This window comes from Actinia tenebrosa, unplaced genomic scaffold (assembly GCF_029948245.1).
Source record: "Actinia tenebrosa isolate PJP-AT-01 unplaced genomic scaffold, QUT_ActTen_1.0 PGA_scaffold4__44_contigs__length_22323623, whole genome shotgun sequence".
In the NCBI taxonomy this organism is placed as follows: domain Eukaryota; kingdom Metazoa; phylum Cnidaria; class Anthozoa; order Actiniaria; family Actiniidae; genus Actinia; species Actinia tenebrosa.
Window position 1 is genome coordinate 10,369,517 of NW_028292581.1, and position 12,347 is coordinate 10,381,863.

Consider the following 12,347-nt stretch of genomic DNA (forward strand, 5'->3'; position numbering starts at 1 on the left):
AAAAAAGTTTTTGAATAAGATAAAGGAGGGAGCAAACTTTAAAGTAGAATGGTTAAGCGAAGAAGAGAAATTCAATTTTATCATAAACTCAAACAAACCAATCCCAAAAATAGTAGCTAAATATATACATGACTGCTTTAAAAAGAGGGAGAGTCTAAAGCAATAAAATCTTTGACAAATTTAGCTTATTAATATTTTGGTGAAAAAAGGAAAGGACATTATATATAGATCGATGGGCGGCGATCGCTGATACTATTATAAACAAGAACTATCAATATATATTAGTTTATGGAACTATTATATATTTTTATTGGCAGCAATTAATGCAATGTAAATATGTTTATACGGAGCCAATAAAATACGTTGTCTTGTCTTGTCTTGTCTTGATCGTTTATCATAACGAGGAACAGCCAGGGCTGGTGTTTATTCTTAGTTGAAAGTCCGATATTAGAGTCTGGAATAGGCGAGCTTGTTTATTTATTATCTGGAATGAAATGTCTTATGTTTCGTTCAATATTATTACAACTCTTGGAAATAGAGGTTGTTTTCTTTGTTAGCTGTTATTTCACTTTTCACTTTTCACCCAGTTTCACTTTTCACTTTTCACTTTTCACTTTTCACTTTTCACTTTTCACTTTTCACTTTTCACTTTTCACTTTTCACTTTTCACTTTTCACTTTTCACTTTTCACTTTTCACTTTTCTCCGTTTCCTTTATCTTACATTTGTCATCCACCTTGAGGTTCTAAACGTTTTTCAGTCTCGTGAAATTGAGGTGTGGCGGGCAAGATGGTGCTGTGCATCTCTCTGCTTCATCAGCTCTCTTCTGATCCAGGTGTTTATCACTGGTGAGCGTTTACTATGCTTGGCTTTAAATGTCCTCAATGGAGCATGTTTCCTCTAACACTTCGTGACAAAAGTTATAAAAATCACTATTTCCATAGCTAATGTATTAACTCTAATAACTATGCTCTTTCTGTAACGTTTGTACGTTTTCCACAATGTCTTTTAACAACAACAACGACAACAACAACAATAGTTTATTTGTACTCAAGGAGGAAAGAATTACATGAAAAATAAATTTAAAATTATTAACTCGATCCCTTGTTTCTGACTTGAAACTCTCTCTCTGCCCTCTCCGCACGCTCAAGCATGGCATACGCGGTACGTGCTCCCGACGTCACACCTTTCCTTCTTCTACAAGAACAAAATATAAACTCATTCCTTGTGTCATTTCAGTTTGTCATTCTTGGCTTCTGTATCGTGTTTCCACAGCATCTAAGCTTCAGGTTGTGCTTGGACGTCTGTTGTGCCTTCCAGGAGGCATGACTACTGGTTAAGCTGATGGGTCTGTCACGAGGTGTAGTTTCCCTTCCATCTTGCCAAGGCCCGTTCAAATAGATGATTGTATTGTTGTAGGATTTGCTCTTTCATGAAAATTTGGATCAACTTTAGGATTGACCTATAGACCATTCTCTTTGGTTACTACTATAAGGCGCAGAAGAGAGAAGAAGAGAGTCTGGCATTGTAAGAATGTAAGAATCTGGCATTGTAAGAATCAACTTTGGGACTGACCTATAGACCATTCTCTTTGGTTACTACTATAAGGCGCAGAAGAGAGAAGAAGAGAGTCTGGCATTGTAAGAATGTACATCAAAGATGGATTTAAGAACTTTTTAAGGATGGCAGGTAGAGAATTGCAATGATAATCATACACTAACGTTGCAGTATGAAAGTGAATAAGGTCTGCAAGCTGGATAATTCAAAGCGGACTGAAATTGGATATGAATTAGCATGGCATGCAAAAAAATGGCATGAAACGCATAGCTTTTTTTGGGTGGTTGCGCTAGTGGAGTCCAATAGAGAAAAAATAGCTGCCTATTAGTACGTAAGAAGAAAACGAGTTTAATAAAGTACCACGATTGCCATAGCTAGTTCTTCAGTTAGGAGAAAAGGATAAATATGACTTACGTGTTCAATTCTTTGCTGAGATCAAGAAACACCGCAAGGTGAAGAGACCTTTAACAATAAATGTTTGGATTTTATCAGTTATAGTTGAGAGAGAATGTACCGAGGAGTGACTGAAACGAAAATCAAATTAGTTATTACTTAGCGCAAGGTTGTTTTTTTTTCAAAAAAGGAGACAATGCGTTTTTTATATAGCTTTTCTAAAAGTTGATTAAAAGTTGAAAGGAGTGAAAATGGACGATAATTAGATATTATCAATGGTGATTCCTTCGGTGAAGACAGGGATCACTTTTGCAACTTTGAAATTGCTTGGAACCACGCCAGTTGCTAGAGATATGTTATACAGTCTAGTCAGAGGTTGAGAAATAATGATAGACATTAAATTGAGATTTTTAAAGGAATACTCAAGGAGCCTAAAGACTTCTTTCTACCCAATTTCAATGTCTTGTCTGAGATTTCTTGTGCAGAAACAGAAGTTATAAATCATCTTTATATTATAAAAGTGTTGATTTTTGTTTGCTTTGTTGTTGTTGCTTTTTTTCACTATGCAGAGCAAAACTATTGTAAACGTAATGATGAAAAGGTAAATTATACACCGTGAAAAGATGAAAAAACTTACTGACGTTTCGGACGCTAGTCCGAAACGTCAGTAAGTTTTTTCATCTTTTCACGGTGTATAATTTACCTTTTCATCATTACTGTTTCATTAGAAACACCGACGCAGCTCACACTAGTTTTTAGCTAGTTATATCTTTTTATTGTAAACGTATTTTGCTGCAGCTAGTTGTAAATTATGGGGAGGATCTATCAACTTCAGGAAGAACTGGTCCTCCGTAAGGGAGCTATTTGTGTTATTTTGCATAACAAATTCTTCTCTTAGTTTGGAGTATAAAGGACATTTAATTAGGAAGTGTCTTTCATCTTCTATTGTATGATATCAGTACAATGAAAGCACTTCCTTTCCTCTACTTTCTTGTAACTAGAGTATCTGCCTCTTTCAATTTCTAAGTCATCTCAGCTTAGTTAAGGCTCTTCTGTGATAAATTACATTTATTATAAAGTAGAAATTTCCGAAAGTACAAAATGTGAGGCCGAGGTATTTATAAAGTTTAACATTTATAAAGACCAGTCATTATTTATGTCGGAAAGGGGGGGAGGGGGGGAGGAGAAAATGTTCCTAAAATCCCTCAAGCTTTTTGTCTAGCTTTGCTATTGCTTTATTCATGATACCCATGCTCTTCGTGGCCTGTTTACATATGGACTTGTGTTCTTCTTGGGCTTCATAGGTTGATTCTTTCAAGCTTTTCTTCCGTTTAGCCGATTGTTCATCACCCGATTCACCTGTCGGCGCGTCCTCGACAAACTCGGCCATCTTTTCTCGTCTTCACTTCTCTGGTGTTCTTTACTTGGCGTATTTCATTTGATCATCGAGTATTCTTGAACTTGTTTCCGTTACGCTCTTTCGCCGTCTGGTTCTCTCTTGGCTTGCATCCTCTTTATTTGCTCTCGCTACCGCTTCATGTTTCATCTCCTCTGTCACGATTCTCTTCAGGCGGCGAATGGCAGTGGCTGAATCTTTTTCAAGATAATAGTCCACTAGACGAGAAGACAAAGGGACTTCGTCGATGGTTTCTTGTACTTTCGTCAGTGTTGTGAACTGCAGCCCATGTATGCAGACATGACAATGCTTTTTTCATGATCCCCTACTGGTATCCTCACACGGCTTCCCTTTGGGTTTGAATGGCCATTGCTTTTGTCCAAATCATCGACATATAGGGTCTCCACAATGACATACTTTCGTTTGATTAAACGATGACTACAGGAATAGGACTGCGACAATCGTGAACGTCTTGCGTAGTACCCCTTTTCAAGATACCCCGCCTACTGCACGAATTTGATAACTGTTTACATATGATTGGTGTACGTTATGCTATCATCAATCGTAGAAATGACTAAGATAAATGACAAAGATAGTCATATATATAATTGCACAAAAGCTATTGGCCCTTATTTCAAAGCCGAGTGGTAGTGATAAAAAAAGCATAATAAAAAACACCATTAAAAATCTGAGCTCCACCCCTTATTACATCATGTTGCATACCTATGTCAAGTGCTTTTAACATAAAGCATTTTTATTCCCGTGACGGGCAGTCTTGTCGGAGTCGTAATTAAGATTACTGTTCTCTTTTTCACTATTGAAAGATTAGGAAATCAACCAAGCCTAATTTACCTTACTTCTATTACGTACCTTTTTTGCATTACAACGTCTTATTTCTGCCATTACTTCGATGAGACCGCCCAACAATCCATACCTTACTATGAAATAGAGGAAGGTATTCATCTTCTTGTCCATGTTCTGGCACATTTACATCTTTTTATTACATCTGTAGTACCACAGGCTAACCACTCTAATAAATGAAGGAAATACTAAATGGTGTCTTGTCTTTTTATGCGCGCGCCTTTTTGTAAAGCTTTTTTATCGTAGAGTTGTCAGATCTATCTTGAAAAACTTCGTATAGAAAAAAATAGAAAAAAGATATATTGTATCAGGAAGAAAAAGGACAGAAAAATACATTTTAAGCTATTTTTCATTCACCTAAAGTGCAATGAGGTAAGTATTCTTTTATTTTTTTCTTGCAGTAAACTTACGTAGTACGCCGGCTCCACAAACTTGGTGTGAACAAAGTTTATGAAAAAATACATATTTATCAAACCAATGATAACCCGGCAACTTATGATTGATAATATTTTCCTACTTGCATTAAAAATGTGTATTTTCTCTGCCGTTTAGGTTGACGCTAGAGCAAAAGTATTGCTTAGACCAAGCACTAGCAGGGCATAATTTTCTTATACAAGGCAAAGCGGGCACTGGAAAATCTTTTCTTATAACTGAGATGATTAATTTATTTGAAAGTAACGGCAAAAACGTTAACCTAGTGTGTTCCACTGGAATGGCTTGCGACGTCTTCAAAGCCAAAAAACTGCCATGCCTTTCTAAGACGATTCATGCAGAGAAAATACACGCCGGTTCCAGTTTCGCGAAGCCAATAAATAGGCGATCGCTTCTTGATTGTAAAAAAAAAAAAAAAAAAAAAAAAACCGGAAGTAAAATGCAAGACTCACGGGGTGTGGGGTTGGAAAGTATGTGGTAACGAACCAAAAACACTTGGAGAGGGAGGGAGAGGACTTGTTTTGGATCCCTTTTCTCGTGTTCAGGCCCGCTCGGATGCAAGTATAACTGACGGCACATAAGTTTTCGCTAAAAAAGCCCAAAAAAACCCTCCTTATAGAGAATTTATTATCAAAAATCCTTTAAATTATTGAAGATTAGATGTAAGTACGACGTTCTGTATACTTTTTTTGTTTTCGGAGTCAAAATATCTGGATAAATTCGCGGCTTTCTCTCGTCAAAAATTGAATTTTCCACAGGAAGCCCGTGAAGTTGCCTACCTTGTTAGTATATTGTATAGTAGAAAAACAAAATTGTTACCAAGGGGGGTAGGGGAGATGACAAAAAAATCGATAGCGCGCGCATAAAAAGACAAGACACCATTTAGTATTTCCTTCATTTATTGGAGTGGTTAGCCTGTGGTAGTACCATGCACTGACCTTTGTACCAACAACTGACTCTAGGGCAACGACCTCTACCTAATTTTTCACGGGTATAACTCCGCGGGGCGTGACCTCTTTACTCTGATAGCCCATCAACAGTATTTATTTTGGCTGAATACTGGAGAAACACCCGAAACATTCCTTGAAATCGTTTTTCAGATTACCCCAAGAATGAACCGTATTACCCGGCAAGGCGACCCAAGGCTTCGATTAAGAAGTTTTTAACTGGATATCGTCAACCGTGTTCTACTTGTCTTCATATGGCTGCGAAAATACCCCTTCCTCGACACTCTTGCATTACTATTTGATGTTAGCCCACAAACAATATCTGCATTACTTTATCAAGGTTTAGTTGTCTTCTGGCATCATTTTCGTTCTCGCGTAACCTGGCCTAGTAACCAAGAATGGAATTATATGCGCAATACATGGACCTCTTTCCCTAATGTAGTTGGCTGCATTGATGTAACACCTCATGAAATTCAATTTCTTTTAACCGAGCCTTAGAGAGGCTTTTACAGTGGACATAGACATTTCCACCTCATGAACCCTCAAATGATATGTTACATTTCTGGCCACATTCGATTTCTCCAGACTGGTTTTTAATTAGCACACATGATTCCCAAAGCTTTCATTTGATGACACCAATTGGGCCTGGGATGGCGCTTGACTTCCCGCAAACTTATGTCTTTTAGCGGACAAAGGCTATGCATATATCCAACCTCTTTTAAACCCATTCAAAGAAAATCACTATCCGTTGCATTCGTAACCAAAAACAAAGAAGAAAAGCTAGACGATTTAACCGTGATTTTTCGCGAAAACGCATGAAAATAGAACACGTTTTTAAATATCTAAAAGATTATAATTGCATTTCTGGAATATGGCGCCATCCGAGGTGGTTATTACCTACTGTTAAAGAGTTGTTTACCTTCTTAACCGAAAAACGTATTTCTTTATTTGAGCAGCTAGCATGGACTAAAAATAAATAAGAGAAATGTTTTGAGAGAGCTTTGTTATGAGAACCACTGTTATTAAAAAAGTGAAGCCCTTTATGTGGTTCTCTCATTGTCATATAATCCCCCTTTTTTGCAAAAATCTCGGCTAAATCTAAAACAATAGGGTGTCAAAGAATTACCATACCTAAGGTCAAGAAATGTACGTTAGCATGTGTAAGGTACCAATTGTTCTATGTTTTGTTCGCCTTTATCCTTTGTTATATGACGTTGACGGTGCGCAGTGAAGGAAAAGTTCCTCCGTTTGTTCATAGTATTCGGGAATATAGAAGTTTTTAACCCTAAAAACGTTCTAAATTACCTATTATTTGTTAATTAATCCTATATGACTAATACAAATTGTTTATTTAAAAGGAAATTGCCTTTTTTCATGCTTTCTTATTTATCGTGCAGTAACTTAGCTATATCTGCGCGGAAATATTTATCCGCATAGTTTGTGGTCATTGAATGAAAGTTTTCACTTTCAAAATGTTCATACATGAAAATAATAAGGAAATGAGTATTTTCAGCCATACTTGCTTTGGTCCATTGTGCACCCTCAGTATCACGTGATGGTACGGTCCAACATCAAACGCAAAACAATAGCATTGTTCTATGGAAGCATAACTTCTTCCTTGATGAAGGTAGAGACAATGAAAAACGAATGATGGAAGAACTGGACTCCGTCACAAAACGGATGGAAGAAATGGAAGGGGTCATCGATTCGCTGAAACAAAGCGCAAGGGTACAACAACCGTTTCAGAAACATTTGGAAGTAATTTCGGATTCTAAGGATGGAAGTGTGATTGTAGCACGTGGTAATAATACGATTAGACCGAAGACGTACTTGACTATTCCAAGACCAACTCGAAATAATCCATCGAGTACAGCAGCACGTAAATCCCTGGAAGCTAGAGCGAAAGCGGTGAAGGAGGTAGGTGTCATTTGCGAATCATATAATCTACAGCAAAACCTCTATTCTACGGCCATCCTCGGGGAATTGCCTCGAAATTGGTCGCTAAAAAGAGGTTAGTCCAATATCCGACCTGCATAGTACAAATGCTTTTTGTGATCACAACCACGATATCTTTCCCCCCTGACATAAAAGGTTCTGCATTTGGTATCGGCAAAGGATGCACCAGCGCCTGAGGACCTGGTCAAGACTCTGGTTCATTTCATGAAAGCAAATCAAGAGGTAGCTGTGAAAGCCTTCCAAGCTGCAAAGTTGGACGCCACAAAAAGTGAGCATCCTTTATAAATACTTCTCTCAAATTTGTGAAGTTCATTTTACTAATGTGCAATTTCATAAATACATTTTCATTTAAGGACTTGACACCAAGGACTCCCTAAATCTCCGTTTACTGCTTAAAATGCCTTGGAACAAGTTCAGAGAGATGAGAACGTTTCTCAATATTCATGGAATAAGCATCTTCGAAAGTGAGGGTCATATGCGCGAGGAAATGAATGGTAAGTTATAACAATCTATTTTTCCCTTTTTTATAAAAAATAATGCAAAAAACTATTTTTTTTTTTTTTTTTTTACAATTTACGAACATTTCTCCTATTAATATTATATATATGTGTCCAGTTCCTTTGCCAACAGCGCAGCCTTTTTGAGTTAGAAATGAAAACTAATAACTGCTAAGGTGTAAAACGGTGAAGGGATGGAATGGGAAGGAGCTGAATTGATTTGCAATGACTGAATGCAATTTCATTACTTTAACAGAAAGGGTAGATGCCACAGCAGATGATTTGGAAGTTGGGATCACTGAACTTCAGAAGAGTGCTCAGTGCAAACAGCTGACATGTGTTACCTTTGTTCGGGTGAAGACGATAATAAACACCATCTACCACCAGTATCAGATGAATGCCCATCGTAATAACATTTGCCATCAAGACTCTTACAACAACAAAATATGGGTTAAAATTGGGGTAAGCCAAATGATGATATGTTAATATAGTAACAGCCGGAATTCTATACCACATGTGTAACAAAAATTAAGAACATACTGTTAACATTTATTAGTATAAAATTAATGATGGCAATTGAACTGAGTGGAGTGCAATTTGGTCTGAAATCAAACGCGCAATTACGAAATCGCACGACCGCGTAGCGGGAGTGCGATTTGTAATTGCAAGTTTGATTTCAGACCAAAATTGCACGACACGAAGTTCAATTACCACTTAATCATATCCTTTTTGTAATCATACACAAGAAAAAGACACAATAAAGAGTGCAGAATAATCAATTCAATGTAGTAGAAGAACTAAATGCGAACAAAAAAAAACATCTAAAAAAATTTATTTTGATTTTTTGGTTTTAGTTTGTTTTATTTTATTGTTTTTTAAAAAAATTATTTTTTTAGGATGCGATTAAGTGCTCCTAAGGATGCGATTTGGGAATTAATCACACTCATTTGAACCAATCAGATTGCAGGATTTGGTAGTGATTACAAAAAGGATATGATTAAGCCAAAAATGGCATCCTTATGAGATTGAAAAATCTAATTTCTGAGAAAAAACAAACATGATGATGATGGTAATGATGATTGTTGCTTTGCAGGGTGACAAAGGTGGAGCCTCAACAAAACTGGCATTGCAGTTAGCCAATGTCAGAAAATGCAATGCTGCAGAGGACACAGTTATCCTTAGTTTCTTTGAAGCAGGAGATACAAGAACGAATATGGAGAAAGTATTCAGTTACTACACAGAACAGGTGACAAATACAATTTAATTTATTCCTAATTTTTAATCAATTTTACTTTGTTCTCTCTCTCTCTCTTGCTATATTCAACTTCTCAATCTCAAAGTAGATCTGGATAGTGGCTTTATGAATAATCATCATCATCATCATCATTATACTAATTATAAAAATTGTTAGTTCCTAGCACAATCTAAAAATATGATTGACTTGGTACAATTTCATGATCCTTTGTTGCTTATTGTTTTTTTAAAAGGTTCATGAGCTTGATGGGCAAGAAGTTGCCATTCCAGGTCTGGACAATTCTGCTGTCAGTTTAGAAACCATAATATTCCTATTTGGAGATTATGAGTTTCTATGCAAGGTACTCGGACACCAGGGGGCGTCAAGTACTTTCTTCTGCATTTGGTGCTTATGCAAGCTGGCAGATCTTGTGAAAGGTGAAGCACACACACCAAAGAAAAGCATTGGTCCTGGATTGTATGCAGATTGTAAAGTCTTTGCATCAAGAACTGTAGAAAAGTGCAAGGATGACCACCAGGCATTTGTAGATGAACAGCTCAGCAATCCCAATGCAAAAGGAAAAGACCACCACAGCATAACTAACAGCATGCTTTTCCCAGTAAAATCTCTCTTGCAGATAGTACCCTTGCCATTGCACATAAGCCTTGGCTTAATGCAAAAGTTTTACGAGCACCAAAGAAAGGAATGCCAGAAACTAGACAGGGAGTTTGTATGTATCAGCTCCCCTGATGTTTTTAGTGACTGGGAATTAGCAACAATGAAGGAATTGGAGGTGCAACAAACACTGGATTCCATCAAGAAAGAGTTTGACCTTTACCAAGCCATAATCAAGAATCTAAGTGCCACACCAGGTCGGCAGAGAAGGAGACAGCAGGACAAAGAAGAAAAACCATGTGCAGCAAAGGTATGCAAGATGTCAACGAATGCCACAAAGGAAGTATTCCAAGTGGTATGCCACATTTGTGGAAAATGGTACCATCAGACCTGTCTTGGTATTGATGGGGAAGAGGAAACCAACTGGAAATCTTTTAAATGCAAATCTTGTGGGGGATCCTTTTCCAGTCGTCTTCTAAAAGTACAACAGGAGCGCTTTAATATGTTGAGGTAATTTTTGAAATTAAATTCCACACATTCAACAAATGGGGGTTTATAATGGTTGTATAAAGTTTATCATTATAAACCCCCCTCCCCTCCATCCCCCCCAAAAAAACCCTGCTCATTTTTATTTAGACCCCTTGCAGGACATTCCCAATGCAGATCAATCCAGAGGAAAAACAATGAAATTCTTCTTGCATACTATTAGAAATTCATTTGTTCTCTTAATTCCTTAATTTGTGAGCTTAATTCCTCTGAATTAAGCCAGCCCTGGGAATTAATGCAAGGTGTATATTGAAAACAAACAAGCATACCAAAACCCACACCCCCACATGCACGGCTACACAGAAAAAAGTCAGGCATGTATGAATAACATTTCAAGATAATTTTATGTTCTTTAAAAAAATGGAAGATTACATTATGTATGATATTTTTGATGTGAATAATATATTCAGTACGCAGATTGAACTTCTAAAGTTGAAGCTAAAGGAGGCAAAAGCCAAAACAAAGACCAGTCATGAAGTGCTCAATAAGACAAAAGGCCCCCTGGAAAAAGAGTTGGAGAGAGTGCTACAAGAAGAACTAGGAGTGCACCTCCAGGCATTCCATTCCCATGCATTTGTTGGAAACCATGTTGCCAAAATTCTTTTGCAAGATGCCAGCCAAAATGTTGACAACCCTGCAAAGCTAGCTGATGTCTTCACCAACCTTGCCAACAATCAGTTCCCTAATTTGAGAGATCAGTATTATGTGCTGTACACACACTTCAGTAAAATCTACAGTCTCCTTAATGTGCCACGGTTTCTAACAAATGCAGAGGTGTCAGAACTATGCCAAAGATGTTGGGAATTGGGAGAGTGGTACCCTCAAGAGTTCAAAGAAGAGTCCATCACACCAAAGTTACACATATTAACTTACAGTACCATGTTCCTGAATTTGTGCAGAAGTGGAAAACTGTGGGTCTGCTAGGGGAGCAAGGAGCTGAATCACTACACAAAAACATGAATGCCATAGACCGCCAGTTCTCATCAGTGAGAAATAACATGGACAATGCAAGAATGAAGTGGAGGGAGCACCAAGCCACCTTGACTACTGTCCCACTTGATTCCAAGAAAAATGAGAGGATATGTAAGAAAAACAAAAATGGCCAGCCATGTAAAGGGTTTTTAAAGACATCAAGAGAGGGAGTAAAATGCTGTAAAAAGTGTGGAGAACCGGCTAGCTGAATAACTTTAATATACAGTCACTGTCATTAGCGTTGTCCACCGAAAAAAGACATTTACACATTTAGACATTTAGACTAAAGTGAGCCTGAACTTTAAATGTAAAATTCAACTCGTGAATCGAAAATCCAGAATGCCCTGACCATTTAGTGAGGATTTAAGATGGAAAATTGTATTTCAGCGTTTGTTTTATGACAAAACGTTCGAGGAAACATGTGATATTCTTTTAGTTTAAATGTGTAAATGTCTAAATGTGTACTCCGACGAAGCTGGACTGGCGTCCGAAACGTCAGTAAGTTTTTTCATCTTTTCACGGTGTATAATTTACCTTTTCATCATTAAATGTGTAAATGTCTTTTTTCGGTGGACAACGTTAATGAAAATGACTGTATGTATTTATAAAATGTGCTGATTTGGCATTATAACCAACAAATAATTCATAAACGAGTATTGGATGTGACTTTCGTAGGGTATAGATTGTATGACAATACCATAAGGTTGCTGAATGCCTGCTTTATTAGCCACCATAGTACAATTCTTAAGACTTCAATGTAGTGAGTTTAGTGAAATAAGCTTAGACGAAGCTAGAGCACTAGAAAACTTAATTTAGGTACTAGAATCAATCTTTAAATTCTCTAAGAAACATACATGACTTTATGCAAAAAACTATATTTGTAAAAATTAAAAATTCATGATGATAGGAAAACATTTAAGATAGTCATAAAAAGATATAACT